Source organism: Oncorhynchus masou, unplaced genomic scaffold (assembly GCF_036934945.1).
Source record: "Oncorhynchus masou masou isolate Uvic2021 unplaced genomic scaffold, UVic_Omas_1.1 unplaced_scaffold_712, whole genome shotgun sequence".
NCBI classification, from domain to species: Eukaryota; Metazoa; Chordata; class Actinopteri; order Salmoniformes; family Salmonidae; genus Oncorhynchus; species Oncorhynchus masou.
Window position 1 is genome coordinate 337,922 of NW_027013587.1, and position 27,350 is coordinate 365,271.

The window sequence follows — 27,350 nt, forward strand, 5'->3', positions numbered from 1 at the left end:
CAGCTGTTAAATTTACAACAATACAGAACCCCTGTAATACAGTTCATGACATCTTTTATTATGACAGTGCCGACCTAAAAAGGGCATTTTACATTTCATTATGACATCATGTCATCTCACATCATGGAGGATCAATTCTATTTAGAAACTGTACAGGATATTGGTCATTGAATGCACCAGATTTAGTATATATTAAAAATACAACTTATCATACATATTTTCATAAAGTACAGTTTAAAATGACACCTTTGTGAGGAGAATCTCAATTGCATTTCCTTGATTCCTTATGTCCTCTCAAACCCATTGGATGAGAAGGAAGAAATGCTATTGAGAGTCTCCCTATGACCTCAAGCTAACTGATATCTTGTCCTAGACGATGACAGGGGACGAACAACACTGGAGTTGAGACCAAAACACAGAGCGATGGAGTTGGCAGCGGAGGCTGGTGATTTAGCCTGGAGAGCAGACTCCCACTTAAATAACTCACATCCCTTCCTGGTCCCCCGGGGGGCCGTGTTTACGCACCGTACAGCAGTAGAACGCTCGGCCTTGGTTCGGGCCGCCGTTACACACCGTTAGACGCTTGGCTCGTCGCCCGCAGTCGCACAGCGGGCCGTAATCTTGGTGCTGCGGGTCGGCGGGAGCGAGGAGCGGTTGACGGACGAGGAGAGGACGGAGAACGATCCACCGACAGAAGGACGAGAGACAGAGGAGAGGCAAGAGGAGTACTTGTGGATCGTGAAAGATGCGTTTGGAGTCTCTGCGTGCAGCCTCGAACGTGAAGTCGATGGGTCGGGGTTATGGACGACAGGTCCGGGCCTGGCAAAGGAAAGACTGGATGCAGTGCCGTTTGGTGTCTGTGAAGCAGAGAGGTTAGAGTCACTGCTGGTGGTAACTGGTTTGGGTCTGGTGACGGAAGGATTGGGAAGGTTTGTCGTAGAGGACATGGGTGTGAAGGAGTTGTTTGTTGTGAGAGGTCTTGACCGTGTAGCATGGAGGTTGGAGTTCTGGAGGTCTGGTCTGGGTTTGACAAAGGAATGATTGGATGCTGTTGAGGTATTGGATGTGATAGAAATACTGGATGAAGAAGAGGTATTTGAGGCTCTCGGCTTGTCCTTGTAGATCACAAAGGAGTTGTTCGATGTTGCCGTTTGTGGTCTTGACCGTGTAGCTGAGCGGAAGGAATCATGGGTAACAGGTCTGGGTTTGTCGAAGGAGAAACTGCATGAACTATTTGACCCAGAGGTGTTGTATATCCTCGTTGTCGCAGCTTTCGCAGAACTTGCGGATGCTCTCGATTCGTTCTTGTCGATCACAAAGGAGTTTGACGTTTCCGTGTTCAGTCTTGTCCGTGTATCTGAGAGGTTTGAGCCAGTGGTAACGGGTCTGGGTGTGACAAAAGAGGAAGTGGACAGACTATTGGGTGCAGAAGTGTTGTAGGACCTTGTTGTCCCAGCCTTGAAAGACACCAAGTTACTGGAGGATGTTCTCGTATCGGTCTTGTGTACCAGGCTGGTCAGATGTTGGCAGGGCGTGTTGGTGTTATTGGACCGAGGCCTACTGTTGGTTGGACCTCTACCAGGATGTGAATGTACTGGGCTTGGACACAGCAAGGTCCTCCCATAAACCGAGGTATCATCCACATGAAACCTCTGGTTCTCTGTGACATCAGCAACAGAAGCCTCGTCACCAACCGTGACATCCCAGTCCTCCTCCAATACCACGTCGTCGTACGAACCGCACGACTCCGTTTCCACCAAGATGGGCACGTCCTCCTCCATACTTCCTTGTTCCGGGTTAAGGGTCGGGTCTGGCTGGGGTAGATGGGTCATGCAATTCACAGTGGTGGAGACCAGAACGAGGCTGTTGTTGTAGTGATGAGGAGAGGGGATATTGAAAGTCATAGGAGAGGAGATGCACCGTATGGTTCCGATTCTAACTGTTCTGCTACCACCACCACACATTGGAGTGGTCAGACCATTGAGAAGGGTCTTCGGTGAAACAATACTCTGATACTGAACAGGTTCAGCGGTTAAGTTGGAGTTCACCTCTGTGTTGGGAACCATGTTGTCTGCAGGCTTGGGTCGTGTCTCAACAACGTCCGTGTTGCTAACTGGCTTGCTGTTGGGTCGATTTTCAAGATGGCCGCCGCCTTCTCCCTGTCGTCTTGGAGGGGTTTTTGATAGTGGTTTTGTTATCCCTCTTGTTGCCAGGACAACCATCCCTGGCACGTTCCCATTTCCAAACAGGGGTTTGGTCTTCAAAGCGCCTGAGAGGTAAACAAATCAAATAAATCAATACATTATCATTTTTCTCCCCATTTTTGTTAATACGATCTTGTCTCGTTGCTGAAACTCCCCCAACGGGAGGCGAAGGTCGAGTCATGCGTCCTCCAAAACATGACCTACCGACCGCGCTTCTTAACACACGCCCACTTAACCCAGAAGCCATCCACATAAACTGACGACCGAGGTCAGACTGCAGGCGCCCGGCCTGCCACAAGGAGTCACTAGAGCGCGATGAGCCAAGTAAAGCCCCTCCCCCCACGGCCAAACCCTCCCCGAACCCGGGCCGATTGTGCGCTGCCCTATGGAACTCCCGATCATGGCCGGTTGTGAAACAGCCTGGGATCGAACCCATGTCTGTAGTGACACCTTTAGCACTGCGATGCAGTGCCTGAGACCGCTGCACCACTCACAAGGCCCAAATCCCCCAAACATTTTTAACCAACTTTATGGATAGTCAGTCCAGTAAACAGAGGAGTAATATTCACTAGAAACCAAATGAAAGAAAACTGACCCGCAACAAGGACTCCAATAAGAAACAAATCATTGCAAAATGTTTCACTACGGTTTGCACTAATGAATACAACCCAGGTGTGTATGGAACGGGGGGGGGGAGGAGTCACCTGCGTAAGTCTTTACGGGAGGAGGAGTGGGTGTTCTGGGGCGTGGACAGAAATCCAAGGGTTCAATGTAGTTCGCCACTGGGTGAGTCTTTAGGGGCGTAGTACAGTAGTCCAGGGGTTGTCAGCACAGTGGGGTTGTTAGTACTGGGGGTGTAGGAGTGGGGGGGGGTTTGTCAGGGAGCCACTCACCCGCTCCAGACTGCGTGTAATCTTCATCACAGAGCCATCCCTCATCATCCTCCAGGCCAGGTGGGCAGTGTTACGGGCGTCGTCCAGACCTGCAAATAACATTCAACAAAAAATATTTTTGTGTCTAGATTTTCAAAAAATGCTTAAGAGAAATATTAACGTTGTTTTATATGAATCTTATGGGCTTCATCCAGACCTTCCAACAATATGTATATTATTCACAGTAACTAACAATAATGACTGGAGTTGTGTGTGTTTTGATCCTAATGTTATTAAATGACTTGTGCTAAGAATGCTAATCGCTAGCCAGCCACTTGTGCTGAGAATGCTAATCGCTAGCCAGCCACTTGTGCTGAGAATGCTAATCGCTAGCCAGCCACTTGTGCTGAGAATGCTAATCGCTAGCCAGCCACTTGTGCTGAGAATGCTAATCGCTAGCCAGCCACTTGTGCTGAGAATGCTAATCGCTAGCCAGCCACTTGTGCTGAGAATGCTAATCGCTAGCCAGCCACTTGTGCTGAGCGATTAGTACTTTTTGAGGATGGTTCGATAATTTTTTTTAATGGAGCCAGGGTTTTAGATTATGTGGGATGCTTTAACACAGAATCCAACTATTACTAAAAATCCCATGATGGTAGGGACTGCCCGTTACTGATCATCACCTATTAACCATTTATTCACTTCACTCTAATAAAATATATTTCAGTTGTTACATATTTAACATTTGGTTGATCTCTATAGAGCTGCTGCCTATGCTGTCCGACAAAAATCACTATTTTTGTAGTTCCTCAAAGTAAACAAGGCATACTTTTCTGACTGCTGATTACCAACTATCAATCACTTAGCTCGTAAAGCAACAGCTGCTCTCTTCAGCCTCTTTCGTAGCAGGCATAAAATAAAACAGACCGGACAAGTAGAGCAATGGATTATGGTTATTGTAGTGAATTACCACATTGTACGCGCTAAACTATGTGGAATATTGGCCTGTTGGAAACTACAACATCACGCAGTTCAGGCCGGATCTGACGCATCTCCATAGCAACGACACATTGAGCTCACAGAAAATAAAAAAAAAACTAAATGGAATTTAAATAATTGAACCTACGTCAGTCAATAAGTTTTTTTTTTTTAAAACAACACGGATTTCTGTTAATTTCCAGCACTATAAATGATAACAGAGAGATGTTTTTGGTCTGTGTGTACCTGAGTGCTCCCGTCCAGAGAACTGTATCCCTAGATCCTGTAAAGCTCCATTCAGTCCCTTGGGTTTTCTGTTGTAGAACAGCTGAGACACACACACACACACACACACACACACACACACACACACACACGAGTTAGAATGGGTTAAGAGTAACACACACACACGAGTTAGAATGGGTTAAGAGTAACACACACACACACACACACACACACACATCCCTAGATCCTGTAAAGCTCCATTCAGTCCCTTGGGTTTTCTGTTGTAGAACAGCTGAAAGAGACACACACACGAGTTAGAATGGGTTTAGAGTAACACACACACACCACCTACTCTGTACGTAGCTCTCAGGTCTATCCAGCTGTTCAGAACAGCAGGTTTGTGGAGCTGCTTCCGTTTACACTCATACAGCAGACACACCCCCAGGTCCCAGTCTGAAACAATAGAACACAGATAATCAAGTTGAACAGGGTTATCCCCACTAAATGTTTGAGACTGTACTAAAGTGTGCAAATGTCCTTATTTTCTCTAAACCTTAACAAAGAATCCACTGGAAAGGCATTATATAGTCAGATATGAGTCCTGGGCCTACAGAGAAAGGCAGTATATAGTCAGATATGAGTCCTGGGCCGACAGAGAAAGGCAGTATATAGTCAGATATGAGTCCTGGGCCGACAGAGAAAGGGAGGGAAATAAGAATTTCTGATTTTCGTATCAAAACATTTCTTCCCATTTGAAGGTGACCCAGGTAACCTTTCCTATCCTAAGCTACAATACCTGACCAGGTGACGAAGGCACAGGGGCGCTGCTCTGCGCCTGGAGCCCTCTGGTCCTGGGAAGACCACACCCCTCTGGTGCTCCAGAGTCTGCAGCCACCGGGAGAACCGAGACAGACAGATGTGGAGGGGAACCCGGCCTCCACCTGTTGCTGTAGACAAAATGAATAACAAACTGAGTGAGGAGGGGAACCCTGGCCTCCACCTGTTGCTGTAGACAAAATGAATAACAAACAGAGTGAGGAGGGGAACCCCGGCCTCCACCTGTTGCTGTAGACAAAATGAATAACAAACAGAGTGAGGAGGGGGAACCCCGGCCTCCACCTGTTGCTGTAGACAAAATGAATAACAAACAGAGTGAGGAGGGGAACCCCGGCCTCCACCTGTTGCTGTAGACAAAATGAATAACAAACAGAGTGAGGAGGGGAACCCCGGCCTCCACCTGTTGCTGTAAACAAAATGAATAACAAACAGAGTGAGGAGGGGAACCCCGGCCTCCACCTGTTGCTGTAGACAAAATGAATAACAAACCGAGTGAGGAGGGGAACCCCCGGCCTCCACCTGTTGCTGTAGAAGAGAAACTAAAGGTTTTCTAACACACACGGATGTTGGCTAATGCTTAAAATATTGTTACCATCCTGTTGAACAGGCCACAGGGAAGAAGGGTGTGTGAATACCTGTGTGATTCCAGTGAGCTCGGTGCAGAAGTCAGACAGTACGGGTGCTCCTGTGGCTGAACGTACGTATGGAACTCTGACTCCACCTCACCTGTACAGGTGTTCAGGAGAACAGCAGGAAACTCAACTAGATGGGGGGAGGCAAGGGGGAGGAGGGGAGAGGGCAAGGGGGAGGAGGGGGAGGGGGCAAGGGGGAGGAGGGGGCAAGGAGGAGAGGGAGAGAGGGGAGGCAAGGGGGAGAGGGAGAGGGGAGGAGGAGGCAAGGAGGGAGGGAGAGGGAGGCAAGGGGGAGAGGGGGGGGGAGGCAAGGGGGAGAGGGGGGGGGGAGCAAGGGGGAGGAGGGAGGGGGAGGCAAGGGGGGAGGGGAGGGAGGGGGAGGCAAGGGGGAGGAGGGGAGGGGGAGGCAAGGAGGAGGAAAGTGGGAGAAAGGGGGAGGACAATAAAAAGTGCAATGGTTACAGTATGTAGGTATGATTTTACCACAAATACTGTGAAAGTAGTGTATCCTTACTAATCTCCTGCCCGTAGCTGTTCCTCTCTCTCCAGCATGTGGATTCGAAGTCGATGACAATCAGATATGGGAAAATTTGATCTGGAAAGTAGAAAGTCAAAAGTGATGAAAGTTGAACGAGACGTCATTGATTCAAGCAGAAAACCAAACATGGAGGGCGTTTGAAAAGACTCTTACTCGATGTTAGTGGTTTCTTCTGTCCAGTTGATGACCGACTGCGTTTCTCACGAACCCTAATTGTCTGTTGTTTATGGAAGACAATCATCCTATCAGTTTTGTCATGTCCTGCTACTGTGAATATTACTCGTTGTACTTTTATGTTCATGGGAGCGCTAAAAAACATTTGAGAATCATGGTAAGTCGGCATTTGAATTACATTGTTTCTCGGCTAGTATGGCTGTCTAGATATATTTTTAGCTAGAAAGCTAGCCAACGTTACTTACTTCGCCAGTTTCTTTGTAGACATGTCGTTTTCTTCAGGCCACGGACTCAACTGCGTTACGAATAGTGCACATTAAAATATAAACAATGTGACAACCGAAGTACGACTTTAAAAATAAAAGTACCAGGTTAAAAATATCGCATACAACTTCATTAATAACAAAGCAGTGTTGGATTCGCGGTGATCTTCTTTTGAATTCTCGTCTCATCGGTGAATACTGTGCTGCGCTCGACTGGTTTGGGCTGAAAGGGAAAACAAATCGAGCAGGAAGCGATGATCGATCAGCAGCATGGAAACGTGTGAGGCGAAGCAGGAAATCTTCACAAAACAGATTGACCCACTACGAGGTATTGATCTTTATTTGCACTTAGTCACACTGTAACTTGTTAGTAGATTTCGGACATGCTGTACTGTATTTACTTATTGTTTGCGTATGGATAGGATTGTTGTGGTTTTGTAAATAAAACAAGTCACGATCACTTCTCGTCGACCGAGTCGAGATGCAGTAGTGTAGAGTTTGATCCCCAGTAAAAAAAAAAAAACAGACAAGTCAACGACATAAGGAAGACTTATTAAATAAATAAAAGCAAATGTCATGGTATTTTGTCACGGTTGGGACTGTTGCTAGGATATGATCGCTCGATGTATCTTCTGAAAACTCCGTTGGCTGATACCGGGTTTGATCCATAAAAGCAGGATTAATAAAGTAGCCAGCTAAACTAACTGTCCTATTCTGAAATAACTTGATATTTTCCAAAAGTAGACAAAGCTAACATGATATAATTGACTTTCTTCACTCGGATCCATGTCCAGTTTGAGTCACAACAACGAGCCAGCCAACACAGCTGCTGACGTTCATGAGAACTTGTTCTCAGAGCTACAACCTTCCTTCATCAACCTGGGACTCCCCGTAAGCACATGGAGCCACAAGTCTGTCTCAAGAGAAAGAGGGAACCTTCCCCCAACACCAGAGAGTAGTAAAGGAGTGAAAGAGACCGAGAGTAACCGAGTTCCAGAGTCTGAGCACCGTTCCGGTTCCCGACCCCCGCGGCTCTCTCTGCCGTTTGACCGTCTCCAGGAACCGGTCACGTTGAAAGATCTGACGGAACTGCTTCAGTTTGCTGCTCTGGGGAACACTGGTGGGCTGAAACAACCCAGGTATGTTAGCTAGCTAGCTACAACAACAACAATAACAACAAACACCTCAAAACTTATTTTTAGATCAGAGTCTAGACTCTCGAGGCAATAACACTACTCCCATAGAGATGGACGTCACACCACGACAGGAACTGAAGCAAACATTGTGCCACAACATCAACATGATAGATATGTGTGGATGGATAGGTGACAACATCAGTGTTATTGTCTTGTATCTGTTTCAGTTGGTGTCGCCCCTCCACCACCAGAAGAATGTGTCAGGGGTGAGCGTGATCCTTCTAGAAGGACTGAGCCAGGCCCACTTCTACAGACACTACCTGCACTTTAAACACCTCCGCACCAAGTACACCTCTGTAAGTCAAGGATCAAATGGCACCCTATTCCCTACATAGTGCACTACTTTTGACCTGACCCTATGGAACCCTATTCCCTACATAGTGCACTACCTTTGACCAGAATTGTATGGGCCAGAAAGTAGTGCACTCTATAGGGAACAGGGTGACATCTAGGACACGGACTATGTCAGTCATATTGCATAAGATTCCACTGTGACATTTACCCCCTCCCCCCCCCTGACCTCAGAGACACAGTTATACTCCATCGCCTGGCAACATGATTTCTGAGATATTTAGCAGTGAAGTTGTCAACAACAGTCCTGCCGATGCGCTCGGGGACCAGAAGAACGCTCAGCCAGAGGGAGGTATGTATGGGTAGCCCTGCCTGAGACTTAAAAATCAGCCACTCTCGGCGCAAGGAGGAATTTCCTCTTGGTCTAATTGTTAGGACGTTGATTTCCGGTGTGTGTGTGTGTGTGTGTGTGTGTGTGGTGTGTGTGTGTGTGTGGTGTGTGTGTGTGTGTGTGTGTGTGTGTGTGTGTGAGTAGGTCTGCAGTGGCACCCAGTGATCAGGAAGTTTGGTCTGGAGACCAGAGGGCTGACTGGATACCTCCTCACCCAGGAGGAGATGATCAAGAAACACTTCCCTGTCCGCGGTGAGACACACACACTGGACACTCACACACACTGGACACTCACACAGGTCTCTCTCTCTCTCATGTCTCTCTCTCTCTCTCATGTCTCTCTCTCTCTCTCTCTCTCTCTCATGTCTCTCTGTGGTGTGTTTTCCAGGTATGCCTGGCAGTGAGGGGTTTGTGTGTACAGACAGTGACGACTGTGTGACTGACAGTAGTCCTCTCTATGGGCTGGACTGTGAGATGGTGAGGACACGACTGTGTGACTGACAGTCAGTCATAGGGCTCTGGTTCAAAGTAGTGCACTATATAGGGAATAGGGTGCCATAGGGCTCTGGTCTAAAGTAGTGGACTATAGAGGGAATAGGGTGCCATAGGGCTCTGGTCTAAAGTAGTGGACTATAGAGGGAATAGGGTGCCATAGGGCTCTGGTCTAAAGTAGTGGACTATATAGGGAATAGGGTGCCATAGGGCTCTGGTCTAAAGTTGTGCACTACATAGGGAATAGGGTGCCATAGGGCTCTGGTCTAAAGTAGTGCACTATATAGGGAATAGGGTGCCATAGGGCTCTGGTCGAAAGTAGTGCACTACATAGGGAATAGGATGCCATAGGGCTCTGGTCTAAAGTTGTGCACTACATAGGGAATAGGATGCCATAGGGCTCTGGTCTAAAGTTGTGCACTACATAGGGAATAGGGTGCCATTGTGACATCCCGTATTCATGTCATACATTCATAGATTTTATTAACAGTAGATGAAACCTCCATTTTGTTCTCTAGTTATTGCTCGGTGTCTAATGTGTGTGTGTGTGTGTGTGTGTGTCTGTGTGTGTTTGTCTAATGTGTGTGTGTGTGTTTGTCTAATGTGTGTGTGTGTTTGTCTAATGTGTGTGTGTGTGTGTTTGTAGTGTCTGACAGAATGGGGCAACGAGCTGACACGCGTCTCTCTAGTAGACAGCAGAGGGAGCTGTGTTCTGGACGAGCTGGTCAAACCTCCCAACCGCATCCTACACTACCTTACACAGTAAGCGGAGTGTGTGTGTGTGTGTGTGTGTGTGTGTGTGTGTGTGTGTGTGTGTGTGTGTGTGTGCGCTTCTCAATATCTGTACGTAACCTCTCCTCTCCCCTGGTAGGTTCTCTGGTATCACCCGTGCAATGCTGCAGCCAATCACCACCACCCTGAGAGAAGTCCAATCAGAGCTCAAGAAAGTGTTGCCCCGGGACGCGGTCCTGGTTGGCCACTCCCTTGAGAACGACCTCAGGGCCCTGAACGTGAGTCGCCTTTGGTTTACCAATGTAGCCATGACGATAGTGGTTGCAATGGCAACTAGCAGCAATGCCCGAGGCCTGTTCAGGAGAATATAACATTACAGAACGTTCAGATAGAAATGTATGTTGTAGAACAGATATGACTGTCAGGTAGAATAGGAATCATGTCAGATATATTCATATTCACTAGGAACTAAACGGGCCAAAACGAGGAGGGACCGACCTGAATTTGTCAAATAAGAAACCCTTGTTTTTAGTTTTCATTGAAAAGCGTTTTGCTCCTGTGAGCGCTAATGAATTCGATCCGGCCTTGTCTCAGCTGACCCCTGACCCCTAAGCCCCTGATCTGTGACCTGTTGTCTCGTCTCAGCTGACCCCTGACCTCTGACCTGTTGTGTTGTCTCCTCCCAGCTGATCCACCCCCATGTGATTGACACCTCCCTGCTGTACAGGAGAGAGTTTGGACGGAGGTTTAAACTCAAGGTGCTGGCTGAGACCGTGCTCAAGTGAGTTCACAACACACACACACTGACAACACACACACACACTGACAACACACACACACACTGACAACACACACTGACAACACACACACACACACTGACAACACACACACACACACTGACACACACACACACACTGACAACACACACACTGACAACACACACACACACACACTGACAACACACACTGACAAACACACACACACACACACTGACAACACACACACTGACACACACACTGACAACACACACACTGACAACACACACACACACACACACAGACAACACACACACACTGACAACACACACACACACACACACACACTCTGACAACACACACACACACTCACAACACACCACTGCGTTCCATAATCGGTAGGAACTGCAGCATGTTTGTGTGTGTTTCTGCTCTGGGGGGGGGTCCCCCTAGGTACAGATCTAGGATCAGCTTGCCCTCCCGTAGTCCTAACCTTACCCATAAGTTGGGGGTTCTCCTAGGTACAGATCTAGGATCAGCTTGCCCTCCCGTAATCCTAACCTTACCCATCAGTTGGGGGGGGGGGGGTCTCCTAGGTACAGATCTAGGATCAGCTTGCCCTCCCGTAATCCTAACCTTACCCATTAGTTGGGGACAATGTTAAACTGACCCAGGATCAGTGTCTAGGGGCAACTTCACCCAACTCTTATGTTTGTGACCCACAGGAAGCAGATCCAGACGGAGGAGAGGAAAGGTCATGACCCCACAGAGGACGCCCAGGCTGCCCTGGAACTGGCCCAGTACTTCATACACACTGGACCACGACAGGTACGACACACACACACTGGACCACGACACACACACACTGGACCACAACACACACACACTGGACCACGACAGGTACGACACACCCACACACTGGACCACGACACACACACACTGGACCACGACACACACACACTGGACCACGACAGGTACGACACACACACACTGGACCACGACACACACTGGACCACGACACACACACACGACCACGACACACACACACACTGGACCACCACACACACACTGGACCACGACACACACACACACTGGACCACGACAGGTACGACACACACACACTGGACCACGACACACACACACTGGACCACGACACACACACACTGGACCACGACACACACACACTGGACCACGACAGGTACGACACACACACACTGGACCACGACAGGTACGACACACACACACTGGACCACGACAGGTACACACACAGACTCCCAGGCTGAGTAACCAGTGTGTGTTCTGTATCAGGTAGTGGAGCTGTATTGTGAAGAGCTGTGGGGTATTCGCCCTGCCATGTACCAGCCTCCTGTCAACAGAGCAACATCTACACACAACAACAGGTGTGACCAACAAACCCTTCCCCTCTTTTCCATATGTGGTTCCTCTTGTATTAGCCTGAGGCGAAATAAACACACCTGTTTAGGAGAGGTGCTGGCTAGGGGAGGAGAACACCTGTTTAGGAGAGGTGCTGGCTAGGGGAGGAGAACACCTGTTTAGGAGAGGTGCTGGCTAGGGGAGGAGAACACCTGTTTAGGAGAGGTGCTGGCTAGGGGAGGAGAACACCTGTTTAGGAGAGGTGCTGGCTAGGGGAGGAGAACACCTGTTTAGGAGAGGTGCTGGCTAGGGGAGGAGAACACCTGTTTAGGAGAGGTGCTGGCTAGGGGGAGGAGAACACCTGTTTAGGAGAGGTGCTGACAAGGGGAGGAGAACACCTGTTTAGGAGAGGTGCTGGCTAGGGGAGGAGAACACCTGTTTAGGAGAGGTGCTGGCTAGGGGAGGAGAACACCTGTTTAGGAGAGGTGCTGGCTAGGGGAGGAGAACACCTGTTTAGGAGAGGTGCTGACAAGGGGAGGAGAACACCTGTTTAGGAGAGGTGCTGGCTAGGGGGAGGAGAACACCTGTTTAGGAGAGGTGCTGGCTAGGGGAGGAGAACACCTGTTTAGGAGAGGTGCTGGCTAGGGGAGGAGAACACCTGTTTAGGAGAGGTGCTGGCTAGGGGAGGAGAACACCTGTTTAGGAGAGGTGCTGGCTAGGGGAGGAGAACACCTGTTTAGGAGAGGTGCTGGCTAGGGGAGGAGAACACCTGGAAAAGGGTGATGAAGACAGCTCGTCTGTGTAAATGGTTATTAAATGATCGCATCGGAGCTCCAAGAATGTGGCTCTCATTTCTCTCTTGTAGTAACAACACTACTGTAGCTCTGTCAGGTTTGAGTGTGGCTCTCATTTCTCTCTTGTAGTAACAACACTGCTGTAGCTCTCAGGTTTGAGTGTGGCTCTCATTTCTCTCTTGTAGTAACAACTCGGCTGTAGTTCTCTCAGGTTTGAGTGTGGCTCTCATTTCTCTCTTGTAGTAACAACTCTGCTGTAGTTCTCTCAGGTTTGAGTGTGGCTCTCATTTCTCTCTTGTAGTAACAACTCTGCTGTAGTTCTCTCAGGTTTGAGTGTGGCTCTCATTTCTCTCTTGTAGTAATAACACTGCTGTAGTTCTCTCAGGTTTGCCGAGGCCCTGAAGAGTTCTGGCCAATCAGTCGTGTTTATAGGGAAGCGTGCTGACAACACCCTGGATCTGTCCAATCAGCAGTGGCACAGCTCAGACAGAGAGGTGAGACGCGTGATGGGCCATGGGGCTCAGTTGGTAGAGTATGGCATTTGCAATACCAGGGTTGTGGGTTCGATTCCCACTGGGGACCAGTTTGAAAAAGTAACCTAACCTGCCTAACCTCCAACCCTCCACCCTACCTCCTCAACCCTCCACCCTACCTCCTAAACCCTCCACCCTACCTCCTCAACCCTCCACCCTACCTCCTCAACCCTCCACCCTACCTCCTCAACCCTCCACCCTACCTCCTCAACCCTCCACCCTACCTCCTCAACCCTCCACCCTACCTCCTCAACCCTCCACCCTACCTCCTAAACCCTCCACCCTACCTCCTCAACCCTCCACCCTACCTCCTCAACCCTCCACCCTACCTCCTCAACCTCCACCCTACCTCCTCAACCCTCCACCCTACCTCCTCAACCCTCCACCCTACCTCCTAAACCCACCCTACCTCCTAAACCCTCCACTCTACCTCCTCAACCCTCCACCCTACCTCCTAAACCCTCCACCCTACCTCCTCAACCCTCCACCCTACCTCCTCAACCCTCCACCCTACCTCCTAAACCCTCCACCCTACCTCCTAAACCCTCCACTCTACCTCCTCAACCCTCCACCCTACCTCCTAAACCCTCCACCCTACCTCCTAAACCCTCCACCCTACCTCCTCAACCCTCCACCCTACCTCCTCAACCCTCCACCCTACCTCCTAAACCCTCCACCCTACCTCCTAAACCCTCCACCCTACCTCCTAAACCCTCCACCCTACCTCCTAAACCCTCCACCCTAACTATCCCTCATTCTCTCCTCCAGGTCTTGTCTTCCTTTCAAAGAGGACTAGACTCTCACTCGTTCAGCGTTGTCCAGTTGTCTTCCTTCTCTGACCATCTGAAGGCTATGATCTCTACTGACCAGCACTACCACACGGTATGAATCTGTCTACCTCTCTGTCATATCTACCACACGGTATGAATCTGTCTACCCTCTGTCATATCTACCACACGGTATGAATCTGTCTACCTCTGTCATATCTACCACACGGTATGAATCTGTCTACCTCTGTCATATCTACCACACGGTATGAATCTGTCTACCTCTGTCATATCTACCACACGGTATGAATCTGTCTACCTCTCTGTCTGTCATATCTATCACTACCACACGGTATGAATCTGTCTACCTCTCTGTCTGTCATATCTATCACACGGTATGAATCTGTCTACCTCTGTCTGTCATATCTATCACTACCACACGGTATGAATCTGTCTACCTCTGTCTGTCATATCTATCACTACCACACGGTATGAATCTGTCTACCTCTCTGTCTGTCATATCTATCACTACCACACGGTATGAATCTGTCTACCTCTATCTGTCAAATCTATCACTATCACACGGTATGAATCTGTCTACCTCTCTGTCATATCTACCACACGGTATGAATCTGTCTACCTCTCTGTCATATCTACCACACGGTATGAATCTGTCTACCTCTGTCATATCTACCACACGGTATGAATCTGTCTACCTCTCTGTCTGTCATATCTATCACTACCACACGGTATGAATCTGTCTACCTCTCTGTCTGTCATATCTATCACACGGTATGAATCTGTCTACCTCTCTGTCTGTCATATCTATCACTACCACACGGTATGAATCTGTCTACCTCTCTGTCTGTCATATCTATCACTACCACACGGTATGAATCTGTCTACCTCTCTGTCTGTCATATCTATCACACGGTATGAATCTGTCTACCTCTCTGTCTGTCATATCTATCACTACCACACGGTATGAATCTGTCTACCTCTCTGTCTGTCATATCTATCACTACCACACGGTATGAATCTGTCTACCTCTCTGTCTGTCATATCTATCACTATCACACGGTATGAATCTGTCTACCGCTCTGTCTGTCATCACTATCACACGGTATGAATCTGTCTACCTCTCTGTCATATCTACCACACGGTATGAATCTGACTACCTCTCTGTCTGTCATATCTATCACTACCACACGGTATGAATCTGTCTACCTCTATCACACGGTATGAATCTGTCTACCTCTCTGTCTGTCATATCTACCACACGGTATGAATCTGTCTACCTCTCTGTCTGTCATATCTATCACTACCACAGGTTATGAATCTGTCTACTGAACTAACTGTATACTGAACTGTTGGATGTAATATTCCAATAGGGGGCGCTAACTGTATACTGAACTGTTGGATGTTATGACTATATTCCAATAGGGGGCGCTAACTGTATACTGAACTAGTCCTGTTGGATGTTATGACTATATTCCAATAGGGGGCGCTAACTGTAAACTGAACTGTTGGATGTTATGACTATATTCCAATAGGGGGCGCTAACTGTACACTGAACTGTTGGATGTTATGACTATATTCCAATAGGGGGCGCTAACTGTAAACTGAACTGTTGGATGTTATGACTATATTCCAATAGGGGGCGCTAACTGTATACTGAACTGTTGGATGTTATGACTATATTCCAATAGGGGCGCTAACTGTAAACTGAACTGTTGGATGTTATGACTATATTCCAATAGGGGGCGCTAACTGTATACTGAACTGTTGGATGTTATGACTATATTCCAATAGGGGGCGCTAACTGTATACTGAACTAGTCCTATTGGATGTTATGACTATATTCCAATAGGGGGCGCTAACTGTATACATGTTGATGTCATATCTGTCTAAATGAACTTTGTATGTGTGTGTCGTGTCATGTGTTCCAGATGTCTCAGCGTCTGAGAGAGATGTGTGTGGTGTTTGCAGGGCCGTTGCCTAGCGACTACACAGAGAGGGCTGTGAGGAGGCTGTTCAGCAGCTGTGGAAACGTACGAGCTGTCAGGCTGTTGAACGCCACTCAGAGGGTACGTGACCAGAAATCAGAAGCCATAAAGCGTCTCAGTCGTGCTGATCTAGGATCAGGTCCCCCTTGTCTATTCGTTACCACAGTAGAGCTGATCTAGGATCAGGTCCCCCTTGTCCATTCGTTACCACAGTAGAGCTGATCTAGGATCAGGTCCCCCTTGTCCATTCGTTACCACAGTAGAGCTGATCTAGGATCAGGTCCCCCTTGTCCATTCGTTACCACAGTAGAGCTGATCTAGGATCAGGTCCCCCTTGTCCATTCATTAAAACCTAAAAGGCAAAGATGATCCTAGATCAGCTCTCCTTCTCAGAGATGCTTTATGAGTTCTGGCCCAGGGATCTCCAATGGGTAGAGGCTTTTGTTCCATCCAAATCATGTTAAGAGTTAAAGACAAACATGGTAAATAGATAGAAAGTGACACAATGCTGATTGGCTGAAAGACAATATTTTTACCCTTCTAATTAAGTTAGTAACCAATTTATAATAGCAATAAGGCACCTCGGGGGTTTGTGGTATATGGCCAATATACCTCCGCTAAGTGCTAAGGGCTGTACCGAGGCTAAGGGCTGTACCGAGGCTAAGGGCTGTACCGAGGCTAAGGGCTGTACCGAGGCTAAGGGCTGTACCGAGGCTAAGGGCTGTACCGAGGCTAAGGGCTGTACCGAGGCTCAGGGCTGTACCGAGGCTCAGGGCTGTATCCAGGCTCAGGGCTGTATCCAGGCTAAGGGCTGTATCCAGGCTAAGGGCTGTATCCAGGCTAAGGGCTGTATCCAGGCTAAGGGCTGTACGTGTGTAGGTGTGTGTCTGGGCGTGTGTAGTGTGTCTGGGCGTGTGTAGTGTGTGTCTGGGCGTGTGTGTGTGTAGTGTGTATGTGTAGTGTGTAGTGTGTGTCTGGGCGTGTGTGTAGTGTGTGTCTGGGCGTGTGTGTGTAGTGTGTAGGCGTGTGTAGTGTGTGTGTGTAGTGTGTAGTGTGTGTGTAGTGTGTGTCTGGGCGTGTGTAGTCTGTACTGGGGTGTGGTGTGTCTGGGCGTGTGTAGTCTGTACTGGGGTGTGGTGTGTGTGGACATATGTAGTGTGTACTGGGGTGTGTGAGTGTGTGTCTGGGCGTATGTAGTGTGTACTGGGGTGTGTGAGTGTGTGTCTGGGCGTATGTAGTGTGTACTGGGGTGTGGTGTGTCTGGGCATATGTAGTGTGTACTGGGGTGTGTGAGTGTGGCGTTAGGTTCTAATTTTCAGAGTACACATTTTTTCCCCCAGGGGGTCCATAGATGCTCTCAATGGTGTAGCTGTAGAACTGAGGGCCAAATCTCCTCAGCCTCCCGAGGGGGAAGAGGCACCGTCATGCTCTCGTGTCTGAGGCCAAATCTCCTCCGCCTCCCGAGGGGGAAGAGGCCCCGTCGTGCTCTGGTGTCTGAGGCCAAATCTCCTCAGCCTCCCGAGGGGGAAGAGGCGTCGTCGTGCTCTCGTGTCTGAGGCCAAATCTCCTCCGCCTCCCGAGGGGGAAGAGGCCCCGTCGTGCTCTGTTGTGTCTGAGGCCAAATCTCCTCAGCCTCCCGAGGGGGAAGAGGCCCCGTCATGCTCTCGTGTCTGAGGCCAAATCTCCTCCGCCTCCCGAGGGGGAAGAGGCCCCGTCGTGCTCTGTTGTGTCTGAGGCCAAATCTCCTCCGCCTCCCGAGGGGAAGAGGCCCCGTCGTGCTCTGTTGTGTCTGAGGCCATCTCCTCAGCCTCCCGAGGGGGAAGAGGCCCCGTCATGCTCTCGTGTCTGAGGCCAAATCTCCTCCGCCTCCCGAGGGGGAAGAGGCCCCGTCGTGCTCTGGTGTCTGAGGCCAAATCTCCTCAGCCTCCCGAGGGGGAAGAGGCCCCGTCGTGATCTCATGTGTGTGTGTGGACCATGTTCATTCCTTAGCAATGTGGATACTGAGGAACTTGGAGGCTCTCGACCCGCTCCACTACAGCCCCGTTGATGTGGCTGGGGGATCTCGATCCGCTCCACTACAGCCCCGTTGATGTGGCTGGGGGATCTCGACCCGCTCCACTACAGCCCCGTTGATGTGGCTGGGGGCTCTCGACCTGCTCCACTACAGCCCCGTTGATGTGGCTGGGGGCTCTCGACCTGCTCCACTACAGCCCCGTTGATGTGGCTGGGGGCTCTCGACCTGCTCCACTACAGCCCCGTTGATGTGGCTGGGGGCTCTCGACCTGCTCCACTACAGCCCCGTTGATGTGGCTGGGGGCTCTCGACCTGCTCCACTACAGCCCCGTTGATGTGGTTGGAGGCGTGGCTCACCCCTCCGTTTCCTGTAGTCCACGATCAACTCCTTTGTCTTTCTGACGTTGAGGGAGAGGATGTTGTCCTGGCACCACACGGCCAGGCCTCTGATCTCCTCCCTATAGGCTGCTTCATCGTCGTCGGTGATCAGTCCTACCACTGTCGTGTCATCAGGTAAATTTGATGATGGTGTTGGAGTCGTGCGCGGACACGCGATCGTAGGGTGAATAATGAATACATGATGGAACTAAGCACATAGCCGAGCGGCCCGTGTTGGTGGTCAGCGTGGCGGATGTGTTGTTGCCTACCCTTAACGCCTAGAGCCGGCCCGTGTTGTTGGTCAGCATGGCGGATGTGTTGTTGCCTACCCTTAACGCCTAGAGCCGGCCCGTGTTGTTGGTCAGCGTGGCGGATGTGTTGTTGCCTACCCTTAACGCCTAGAGACGGCCCGTGTTGGTGGTCAGCGTGGCGGATGTGTTGTTGCCTACCCTTAACGCCTAGAGCCGGCCCGTGTTGGTGGTCAGCGTGGCGGATGTGTTGTTGCCTACCCTTAACGCCTAGAGCCGGCCCGTCAGTAAGTCCAGATCCAGTTGCAGAGGAAGGTGTTTAGCTCAGTGATGAGCTTGGAGGTGACTGTGGTGTTGATTGCTGAGCTGTAGTCAATGGACAGCATTCTCACATACAGGTAGGTAATCCTTTTGTCCAGATGGGTGAAGGCAGTGTGGATGACAATAGAGATTGAGTCGTCTGTGTATCTGTTGGGTAATGTGAATGGGACTGGGTCCAGGGTCTCTGGGATGATGATGGTGTTGATGTGAGCCATGACCAGCCTTTCAAAGCATTTCATGGCTATATATGTGAGTGCTACGGGGCGATAGTCATTTAGGCAGGTCACCTGGGCGTTTTTGGGCACCGGGACAATGGTGGTCTGCTTGAAACAAGTTGGTATTACAGACCGGGTTAGGGTGAAAATGTCAGTGAAGACACCTGCCAGATGGTCAGCGTATGCGTCTTGGTATTCCGTCTGGCCCTGCGGCCTTGGTCTTACTCACATCGGCTACGGAGAGCGTGATCACACAGTTGTCCGGAACAGCTGGTGCTCTCATGCATGGTTCAGCATTGCTTGCCTCAAAGTGAGCATAGAAGCAATTTAGCTTGTCTGGCAAACTTGCGTCGCTGGGCAGCTCGTGGCTGGGTTTGGCTTTGTATACTGTGATAGTTTACAAGCCCTGTCACATCCCTCGAGCATCAGAGCCGGTGTAGTAGGATTCGATCTTAGTCCTGTATTGACGCTTTGCCTGTTTGATGGCTCGTCGGACGTCGTAGCGGAATTTCTTATAAGCCTCCGGATTAATGTCCCTCTCCTTGAAAGTGGCAGCTCTACTTGCGTTCACTGGGGATGACGTTGTCGTCGATGCACTTATTGATTATTGGATGAATCCCAGAACATATTCCAGTCTGTGTTCGTGAAACAGTAGCTTAGCATCCACTTCATCGGACCAGCACGAACACCTGATTCGACTAATCAAAGTCTTGATGAGAACCGGAGTCGGTGACTAGTGTTCAAGATTACTTTCCTATGAGTATATGTGCTTCATAAATGTGAGTTTGACCTTTTAACCCTGTGATGACTCGGCAGGTGCATGCAGAGGTAGAGTTTGAGCTGCTGGAGGGAGCTGAGCTGGCTGTCGAGATGCTCAACGGAACACTGCTACACAGCGGACACATCGTCAAGGTCTGGATCTGTCCCTCGTTTTCTGTTTATCTACGTTTCTCTCTCCTAACCCCCTCTTCATGTACCTGTCTGGGTTTTTTTCTGTCTCTCTCAATCGCTTTCTGTCTCTCTCAATCGCTTTCTGTCTCTCTCAATCGCTTTCTGTCACTCTCAATCGCTTTGTCTCTCTCAATCGCTTTGTCTCTCTCAATCGCTTTGTCTCTCTCAATCGCTTTGTCTCTCTCAATCGATTTGTCTCTCTCAATCGCTTTCTGTCTCAATCGCTTGCTGTCTCTCTCAATCGCTTTGTCTCTCTCAATCGCTTGCTGTCTCTCTCAATCGCTTGCTGTCTCTCTCAATCGCTTTCTGTCTCTCTCAATCGCTTTCTGTCTCTCTCAATCGCTTTCTGTCCTGCCTGTCTCTCTTTCACACTGTCAGTCTCCCCACTCTCTTTCTCCCTCGCTCTGTCCTTTTTTCATATACTTGTTCTAATTTCTCCCTCTGACCTTTTGCTTCCAGTAATTATCCCCTTCTGTCTTGTTGCTCATGCTCTTTCTGAATGTAAATCTAGTGTGTGTTCTCTCGTCTACCTGTCAGGTCCAGAGACCTGTAAAGGAGTCCATGTTGGATCTGGACGTCTTTCTGAGTTCCCTGCAGGATGACCCGCTAAATGCTAACGTCATCTACGCCGCAGGGCTAAAGGCTAATGCTAAAACAGCACAGTTTGCAGCCAAAGTCAATGGGACTGGGCTAAATGCTAATGCGGCAGCTGAAGTCAATGAGACTGGGCTAAATGCTAACGCAGCAGCTAAAGTCAATGGCACTGGGATAAATGCTAACATAGCAGCACTCCCAGCTAAGGTCAATAGAGCTCGGCTACATGCTAAAGCGAACCATTCGGGGCTCTTAGAGAAAGTCAATGGAACTTTTCTAAATGCTAAAGCTAAGCTAGCTGAAGCGAATGGCCCTGGGCTACATGCTAAAGCTAAATTTGCTAAGCTAGCAGAGCTCTCAGTTGAAGTCAATGGCACTCTGCTCCAAGTGAAAACTATGCTAGCAGAGATAGCAGCCGAAGCCAATGGTGAAGCGAGGCTCCATGCTAAGACTGCCGGACTCTGTGAAGAGGACCTCCGCGAGGCCTTCGGACAGTACGGAACGGTTCAAGGCGTAATTCTACCTGCAAAGCACTCTGGAAGACAGAAACGTAGGAGACATGCTTTCTTAAGTGAGTCAAAGCTTCACATGTACCAACATCTTTTTTATTGTTATTATGTATTTTATTATTTATTATTATATTATTCTTATTTATTTGTATTACATTATGTATTTGTATTTATTATATATTTGTATTTATTTTTATTATATTATTTATTATTATTGTATTTTTATTATTTATTACATTTTAGTCATTTAGCAGACGCTCTTATCCGGAGAAACTTACCCTTGTTGGCTCAGGGATCTGAACCAGCAACCTTTAAGTCACCGGCCCAATACTCTAACGGCTAGGCTGCCGCCCATCATCCATGACCTGGGTCTAATTTTAGCCGTAGAATTTTAGTTGTTCGAAATATAAAAAAGTATAATTTTAAAATGCAATTTGTTTGTTAATCATTATATTAAAAATGTGCACATTTTTCCAGAGTATGATAGTGCTGACGCTGTGACGCGGGTCCTCAGCTCACCTGTGGAACTCTGGGACAGGAAGGTGAGCACCCGCAGAGCCTGACTCGCGCCCCCACCTGTGCTCCTGGGCTACTATGACGACGACGACCGGGTCCGACAGAGAGACACCGAACGAAGTCATGTCGAGGAAACCGGAAGAGAGGAACAGGAAGTGGCGTGGCGTGATGAGGAAGTTGGACCGGCGCATAGTAGTTGTTCAGATCTCACCTGACGACACCCTCAGCATCGTACTGCTGCCTGGTCACAACAGGTGAGAACTGACCCTCAGCATCGTACTGCTGCCTGGTCACAACAGGTGAGAACAGACCCTGGCATCGTACTGCTGCCTGGTCACAACAGGTGAGAACAGACCCTCAGCATCGTACTGCTGCCTGGTCAAAACAGGTGAGAACAGACCCTCAGCATCGTACTGCTGCCTGGTCACAACAGGTGAGAACAGACCCTCAGCATCGTACTGCTGCCTGGTCACAACAGGTGAGAACAGACCCTGGCATCGTACTGCTGCCTGGTCACAACAGGTGAGAACAGACCCTGGCATCGTACTGCTGCCTGGTCACAACAGGTGAGAACAGACCCTCAGCATCGTACTGCTGCCTGCTCACAACAGGTGAAAACAGACCCTGGCATCGTACTGCTGCCTGGTCACAACAGGTGAGAACAGACACTGGCCCAATCCCAAATCATCACCTTGTGCACTTGTGGAGATCTGAAAGGATTTAATTGGTATGAGCAATATGTTGATATCACCTCGCCTATCAGGAGGTCAATGTGGAGCTATTACCAGGTTTCTTAAACATGTCAACTCTTCTCAGATCTGTGCTGACGGGTTGTGATTTGAGATCGGGCCCAAGTCATTTTAGGACACCAAGAGGTGTATCCATTTGTGGCACAGCGTAGCAAAACGTTTTGCAAAAACAACTAGTCTCTCCTTTTTTGAACGATGTTTAGTTATGTTAGCCCCTCCCTGTTTTTGGACGATGTTTAGTTATGGTGGCCCCTCCCTGTTTTTGGACGATGTTTAGTTATGGTAGCCCCTCCCTGTTTTGGACAATGTTTAGTTATGGTAGCCCCTCCCTGTTTTGGACAATGTTTAGTTAATGGTAGTCCCTCCCTGTTTTGGACAATGTTTAGTTAATGGTAGTCCCTCCCTGTTTTGGACAATGTTTAGTTAATGGTAGTCCCTCCCTGTTTTGGACAATGTTTAGTTATGGTAGCCCCTCCCTGTTTTGGACGATGTTTAGTTATGGTAGCCCCTCCCTGTTTTGGACAATGTTTAGTTAATGGTAGTCCCTCCCTGTTTTGGACAATGTTTAGTTAATGGTAGTCCCTCCCTGTTTTGGACGATGTTTAGTTAATGGTAGCCCCTCCCTGTTTTGGACGATGTTTAGTTCTGGTAGCCCCTCCCTGTTTTGTCCCTTTGTTTCCAATGGGTTCCTCATGAATACAACCCCTGGTGAGGAAGGGAGTTTTCCCAGGATGGGTTGTTGTTTTCTGTAGAGAGAGGGAACTCGGGGGGGCTGTTTTCTATAGAGAGAGGGAACTCGGGGGGGCTGTTTTCTATAGAGAGAGGGAACTCAGGGGGGTTGTTGTTTTCTATAGAGAGAGGGAACTCCGGGGGGGCTGTTTTCTATAGAGAGAGGGAACTCAGGGGGGCTGTTGTTTTCTATAGAGAGAGGGAACTCAGGGGGCTGTTGTTCTATAGAGAGAGGGAACTCAGGGGGCTGTTTTCTATAGAGAGAGGGAACTCAGGGGGCTGTTGTTTTCTATAGAGAGAGGGAACTCAGGGGGGCTGTTTTCTATAGAGAGAGGGAACTCAGGGGGCTGTTTTCTATAGAGAGAGGGAACTCAGGGGGGCTGTTTTCTATAGAGAGAGGGAACTCAGGGGGGCTGTTTTCTATAGAGAGAGGGAACTCAGGGGGCTGTTGTTTTCTATAGAGAGAGGGAACTCAGGGGGGCTGTTTTCTATAGAGAGGGAACTCAGGGGGCTGTTGTTTTCTATAGAGAGGGAACTCAGGGGGGCTGTTGTTTTCTATAGAGAGGGAACTCAGGGGGGCTGTTTTCTATAGAGAGAGGGGAACTCAGGGGGCTGTTGTTTTCTATAGAGAGAGGGAACTCAGGGGGGCTGTTTTCTATAGAGAGAGGGAACTCAGGGGGCTGTTGTTTTCTATAGAGAGAGGGAACCTAGGGGGGCTGTTGTTTTCTATAGAGAGGGAACTCAGGGGGGCTGTTGCTTTCTATAGAGAGAGGGAACTCAGGGGGGCTGTTGTTTTCTATAGAGAGGGAACTCAGGGGGCTGTTGTTTCCAGAGAGAGGGGAACTCAGGGGGCTGTTGTTTTCTATAGAGAGGAACTAGCTGTTTTCTATAGAGAGAGGGAAATCAGGGGGCTGTTGTTTTCTATAGAGAGAGGGAAAATAGGGGCTGTTGTTTTCATAGAGAGAGAACTCAGGGGGCTGTTGTTTTCTATATAGAGAGGGAACTCAGGGGGGCTGTTGTTTTCTATAGAGAGAGAGAACTCAGGGGGACTGTTTTCTATAGAGAGGGAACTCAGGGGGGCTGTTGTTTTCTATAGAGAGGGAACTCAGGGGGGCTGTTGTTTTCTTTGCTTAGAGAGGGAAACTCAGGGGGTATTGCTGTTTTCTATAGAGGGAACTCAGGGGGGCTGTTGTTTTCTATAGAGAGAGGGAACTCAGGGGTGGGGCCATGGTTTTCTATAGAGAGAGGGAACCCAGGGGCTGTTGTTTTCTATAGAGAGAGGGAACTCAGGGGGCTGTTGTTTTCTATAGAGAGAGGGAACTCAGGGGGCTGTTGTTTACAGAGAGAGGGAACTCAGGGGGCTGTTTTCATAGAGAGAGAGGAACTCATGGGGGCTGTTTATAGAGAGAGGGAACTCAGGGGGGCTGTTTTCTATAGAGAGAGGGAACTCAGGGGGCTGTTGTTTTCTATAGAGAGAGGGAACTCAGGGGGCTGTTTTCTATAGAGAGAGGGAACTCAGGGGGGTTGTTGTTTTCTATAGAGAGAAGGAACTCAGGGGGGCTGTTTTCTATAGAGAGAGGGAACTCAGAGGGGCTGTTGTTTCTATAGAGAGAGGGAACCCTGGGGGGGCTGTTTTCAGTAGAGAGAGAGGGAACTCAGGGGGGTTGTTGTTTTTTTTATAGAGAGAGGGAACTCAGGGGGGTTGTTGTTTTCATAGAGAGGGGAACTAGGGGGGCTGTTGTTTTCTATAGAGTGAGAGGGAACTCAGGGGGCTGTTGTTTTCTATAGAGAGGGAACCTAGAAGGCTGTTGTTTTCTATAGAGAGAGGGAACTCAGGGGGCTGTTGTTTTCTATAGAGAGAGGGAACTCAGGGGGCTGTTGTTTTCTATAGAGAGAGGGAACTCAGGGGGACTGTTGTTTTCTATAGAGAGGGAACTCAGGGGGCTGTTGTTTCCTATAGAGAGGGGAACTCAGGGGGGCTGTTGTTTTCTATAGAGAGAGGAACTCAGGGGCTGTTGTTTATAGAGAGGAACTCAGGGGGCTGTTGTTTTCTATAGAGAGAGGGAGACTCAGGGGGCTGTTGTTTCCTATGAGAGAGGGAACTCAGGGGGGCTGTTGTTTTCTATAGAGAGAGGGAACTCAGGGGGGCTGTTTTTTCTATAGAGAGAGGGAACTCAGGGGGGCTGTTGTTTTCTATAGAGAGAGGGAACTCAGGGGGCTGTTGTTTTCTATAGAGAGAGGGAACTCAGGGGGGCTGTTGTTTTCTATGAGAGAGGGAACTCAGGGGGCTGTTGTTTTCTATAGAGAGAGGAACTCAGGGGGCTGTTGTTTTCTATAGAGAGAGGGAACTCAGGGGGCTGTTGTTTTCTATAGAGAGGGAACTCAGGGGGGCTGTTGTTTTCTATAGAGAGAGGGAACTCAGGGGGGCTGTTTTCTATAGAGAGAGGGAACTCAGGGGGCTGTTGTTTTCTATAGAGAGAGGGAACTCAGGGGGGCTGTTGTTTTCTATAGAGAGGGAACTCAGGGGGCTGTTGTTTCCTATAGAGAGAGGGAACTCAGGGGGGCTGTTGTTTTCTATAGAGAGAGGGAACTCAGAGGGGCTGTTGTTTCCTATAGAGAGAGGGAACTCAGGGGGCTGTTGTTTTCTATAGAGAGGGAACTCAGGGGGCTGTTGTTTTCTATAGAGAGAGGAACTCAGGGGGACTGTTGTTTTCTATAGAGAGAGGGAACTCAGGGGGGCTGTTGTTTTCTATAGAGAGAGGGAACTCAGGGGGGCTGTTGTTTTCTATAGAGAGAGGGAACTCAGGGGGGCTGTTGTTTTCTATAGAGAGGGAACTCAGGGGCTGTTGTTTCCTATGAGAGAGGGAACTCAGGGGGGCTGTTTTCTATAGAGAGAGGGAACTCAGGGGGGCTGTTGTTTTCTATAGAGAGAGGGAACTCAGGGGGGCTGTTGTTTTCTATAGAGAGAGGGAACTCAGGGGGGCTGTTGTTTTCTATAGAGAGGGGGAACTCAGGGGGGCTGTTGTTTTCATAGAGAGAGGGAACTCAGGGGCTGTTGTTTTCTATAGAGAGAGAACTCAGGGGGGCTGTTGTTTTCTATAGAGAGAGGGAACTCAGGGGGCTGTTGTTTTCTATAGAGAGGGGAACTCAGGGGGCTGTTGTTTTCTATAGAGAGAGGGAACTCAGGGGGGCTGTTGTTTTCTATAGAGAGAGGAGACTCAGGGGGGCTGTTGTTTTCTATAGAGAGAGGGAACTCAGGGGGGCTTGTTTTCTATAGAGAGAGGGAACTCAGGGGGGCTGTTGTTTTCATAGAGAGAGGGAACTCAGGGGGCTGTTGTTTTCTATAGAGAGAGGGAACTCAGGGGGGCTGTTGTTTTCTATAGAGAGAGGGAACTCAGGGGGGCTGTTGTTTTATAGAGAGAGGGAACTCAGGGGGCTGTTGTTTTCTATAGAGAGAGGGAACTCAGGGGGGGCTGTTGTTTTCTATAGAGAGGGAACTCAGGGGGCTGTTGTTTCCTATAGAGAGAGGGAACTCAGGGGGGGCTGTTGTTTTCTATAGAGAGAGGGAACTCAGGGGGGCTGTTGTTTTCTATAGAGAGAGGGAACTCAGGGGGGCTGTTGTTTTCTATAGAGAGATGGAACTCAGGGGGGCTGTTGTTTCCTATTATTTAGAGAGGGGTGTATTCTAATACGCTGTCGGTTTGCTTTTTTCAGTTCCCATGGCGATGGTCTGTGTTTCCTGGAGGTCAAACAGGGGTCAGCAGCACTCAGTGACCACGCCCACGACCTGATGCTTCCTGCATAGGGTACCTTCCCAAGATTCCCAGAAATCCCGGTTGGAGGATCCTGGATTTCTTGCTTACTCCCTCCTGATTTCGTGAATCGTCCAAACGGGACATTTTGGGAAAGTTAACAGATGTTGGCAACACTTTGCCTGCGATACCGTGTTTTACCATCTTGGTGTGCTGTAGCCCAGGAGTGCTGCAACTTGACTAACAAAGACCGCTATAGGCTACGAGAGTATTAAGTTATGTTTTAAATAAAGAGGTGAGTCTACTCACGAGCGCCTGATA

General features: G+C 49.1%; 2 pseudogenes; one reads left to right on the forward strand and one right to left on the reverse strand.

The window, feature by feature from the left end:
• Positions 1-347: 347 nt before the first annotated feature.
• Positions 348-6,995, reverse strand: LOC135537131 (ERI1 exoribonuclease 2-like; annotated as a pseudogene).
• On the forward strand, positions 6,972-27,350 carry LOC135537138 (RNA exonuclease 5-like; annotated as a pseudogene).